Below are 3,636 nucleotides of genomic sequence, written 5' to 3' on the forward strand. Positions count from 1 at the left end.
TTTGCATTCTCTCTTGCTCCTTGTCGTAATCAGGACGAGATGCTGGGGTTAAAGATCTAGAATTCTCTTCGTATATTATACATGTATGTATGTATAACTGTATCCTAAAACATGAAAACCGCAAATATGATTGGTCTTCTACCTGCAACATCATCTATACTAGCCTACAGAACATATGTTAAAAAAAAAAATAAAAATAAAAATAAAAAAAAAATAAAAAAAATAAGAAAAGAAAGAAGAAAAAATAATAAATATATAAATATATTATATATAAATAATATGTTTTATCGAATATTGCGAACATCATTATTTTTTTATTTTTCATCGTTCTATGAGAAGAATCATCGATGACTCTTAACATCGAATGACTCTTATCTGTTTTAAAAATATATATGATAAAAAATACATGTGAATAGTGTTCGCAATCGATTGCATCATATGTAAACGAAATAGAAAGAAAGAGAAAGAGATAGGTAAAGATAAAAATTAAAAAAAAAATTATTAAAAAGAATAATAAAAAAAAATTAGGCATGATGTATCGTCACAATATTTGAGAAACTTCTACCCTGCTTAAGATGGTGGAAACGTGATGTCAGGGCAGCCCACCCTCGCGCGAACTTTCTTGATTCGTATCTAAAGAGTGCTTGGAAGCCATGCTGTTCTAAAATAGGACGGCGAGTGGACAATGGACAACTAAGGACTGAGGCGAATAGAAACGAAAAAATGAAAAGAAAGAGAGAGAGAGAAAGATTAAGACTTATAGATAGATAAAATAAAAAGAAATAAAATAAAAAAAGAAAGAAAATTGAAAAAAAATCATAGAATAAACAAGGTAAAGTTTTGATCTTGTTCCATATTATTGTATCGATTTTTCTTCATTTATTTTATTCGAAAATCGAAACATTGTTGAAGAAAACAAGGTCTTTACAGTCTGACCTCGAACAAGAGGGGATTCAGAGACAAAGATAGAGATGTATGAGCGTATGAAGAAGGATCAGAAGAAGAGGAAAAAGGAAATCTCTTGCGAAGCTGTGAAAATAAGCGAAAGCATGTGAGTACGTAGCATATACGTACTATAGAGGTCGGTTTTGTTATTACCATACCTTTCGCTGGTGGAACAGATCAAATTACATAAAATAACTTCGTTTCGATTTATATTTTTATAGAAGCGTTTAAAATGTGTTCTTTATGGTTAAAATACAGTATAAGTTGGATAAGTGATCGAAAATTGAAGTTCAAGCCGAACATTTACGTGATATATAATAAATATTGGATAATTGCTGAAATAATTTATGTAAATATATAGTTTAGTAGTTATCCCCATTATTGGAAGAGAATTTATTGGAAGAGATTGGTGTATCATAAACTTCGATACATTTATTTTGATGTTCGCGTTTTTTTTTTTATTTTTCCATCTTTTTTTCTGTTGATAAAATACAAAGGAATTAAATTTCAGTACTATTCCATATAATGTATATGAATTTAAATTTTTGAGGATTCATCCAATATTTAGGGCTCTTTTACAATCTATCGTCATATTATATAACAGATATATTGTATGATTACATACATATAAGATTAAATATTCAGATCATCATCTAAATAGTGTTACTAATTTTGTATTTATATTGTGCAATAATATTCATTATACTATGACAATAATTGTGTTATTGTAAAAGAGGCTTTATTGTATTGGAATTTTTAATTTTAATATGATTCAGCCAAATTTTGAAATTTCCTTTATATTTACTAAACATGAATAGTAAATAAAAAGAGCCAAAAAGAGTCAAAATAAATATATCGTGTGCGCCAAAGAGAATTTTTCTTACAATGGGCATGAGTAATGGACCTTTATGCAAATAAAGTCTTGTAATTATCCAAATTTTACTATATATACATTAACTCTCGTTTTGGATATTGTTAAGAATAATATGAAAAATAAATTGAACAGAAATTGATAAATTTTGCTAAATTCGCGATGCATCGATGAGATAAATAGAATACGCGAAATTTTTGTTGGCTAATAAACAATAAATTCTTAATAGTTCTGCAGTGGTTTTTGAGATTTTTCGATACAATCAGTGTCTTCTTTTATTACAAAATTTTATTGTAACTTTTTATGAAAATAAATTTAAAAAAAACTTTATAAAAAATCGTTAAAAATATAATAAATACAAATAGATAAATATTATATATTTTTTCTACGGCTTATCACTGTTTCTCATTTCATACAAACTGTAATTTAATAAATAAACTTCAATTGACATTTTTGTATTAAGTTTTGAATTTAGCTTGGTTTCTAAAATCAATTTTCCAATTCTTCATGAATGCATATATATAAAATATTTTATAATATTATCGTATCTTTAGAAGATCAATTTTAAAAGCCAAAACAAACATAATAGTTAATATACAAAAATATTTTTTTTACTAAGTTTTTATTAAGCAATTAATTTATGTTAGATGAAACGAGACAAAGACAGAATGAGTTGCAATAAAAATGAACATAACATTCAACATGTTTGGATTCACTTTTAATAATTTTGTTAATATTTTTCAGAAAATAAATATTTTGTATTTTGTTTTTTACACTCTTAAAAGTTTTGCAAGAATTTCCAAATCGTGTTATTTTCGAATATTTTTCATTCTCAATTTAAGAATTTTCATCTTTTTTTCATCAATTCTTAATTTTACAGTACAGTAATGTTTATAGATGATTTGAATAATTTGAATAATATTTATTAATATAAATATTTATATATATATATTTATATAACATTCATCGCTATTTTTTCTAAAATTTAAAATTGTTTTAAATAATTTGAAATTAAATAATTTAATTAAAATTTTTTTCATCACATGATCCAACGATATGAATCGAAGATTAATAATTTTTTGACGAAAAAGATACATAATTGAATTGAAAACATAAAAACCATAGCAGATTAATTTACAGCTTCGTCATAGTCGCATGGACATGAGATATAAGAGCAAGCACGGTGAAATTTGACCGTGGCGAAACACGATTAGGAGCGTGGAATGGAAAGCAAGTGCACATATAAAAGGTGGTCCATGCAACTGGGACAAGTCATACCTCTTTTCTGGTTGCTATTAAAAAAATGTTAAAAGGAAAAATATGAATGATTCAAAGAGGACTTTTCAGGACTGTAATCTTTTCGCAAGTATAACGAGGTGCGTATACATCTTGCATAATTTTTTTTTTTTAATAGAATTGTATATATTTTTGTATATAAAGTAGATCATATCATTTTCTTATTCTGTAAAAAAAAAATATTAGATATTTATAAAATGTTTTTATAAATAAATAATATTCAAAAATTCTACTTTCTTTATAAGTATTTCATATTTATTAATAATTTATTTCTTATAATTTATATAAATATTTTGTGTAATAATTAAGTAGAAATCATTTTTTGATAATGATATTTTTTGATAATCATTTTTTGATAATATATAATTAAACATTTTGATTAATTTTGTGTAATAATTAAGTAGAAATCATTTTTTGATAATGATATTTTTTGATAATCATTTTTTGATAATATATAATTAAACATTTTGATTAATTTTGTGTAATAATTAAGTAGAAATCATTTTTTGATAATGATATTTTTT

The 3,636-nt window shown here is 24.4% G+C and overlaps 1 protein-coding gene and 1 long non-coding RNA gene across 5 annotated transcripts in view; one reads left to right on the plus strand and one right to left on the minus strand.

Annotated features, from left to right (window-relative positions):
- LOC116186011 overlaps window positions 1-1,322 on the plus strand; it is a 19,683-nt gene extending 18,361 nt beyond the window's left edge. Inside the window, exons 2-3 of the long non-coding RNA XR_004150931.1 lie at window positions 921-929; window positions 1,312-1,322. This is a non-coding gene — a long non-coding RNA (uncharacterized LOC116186011). The remainder of the gene's footprint in view (window positions 1-920; window positions 930-1,311) is intronic.
- The window catches only part of LOC102678545 (poly(rC)-binding protein 2), a 247,919-nt gene that overhangs the window by 22,751 nt on the left and 221,532 nt on the right, over window positions 1-3,636 (minus strand). The window lies entirely within an intron of this gene.

This window comes from Apis dorsata, unplaced genomic scaffold (assembly GCF_000469605.1).
Source record: "Apis dorsata unplaced genomic scaffold, Apis dorsata 1.3 scaffold_381, whole genome shotgun sequence".
Classification (NCBI taxonomy): Eukaryota; Metazoa; Arthropoda; class Insecta; order Hymenoptera; family Apidae; genus Apis; species Apis dorsata.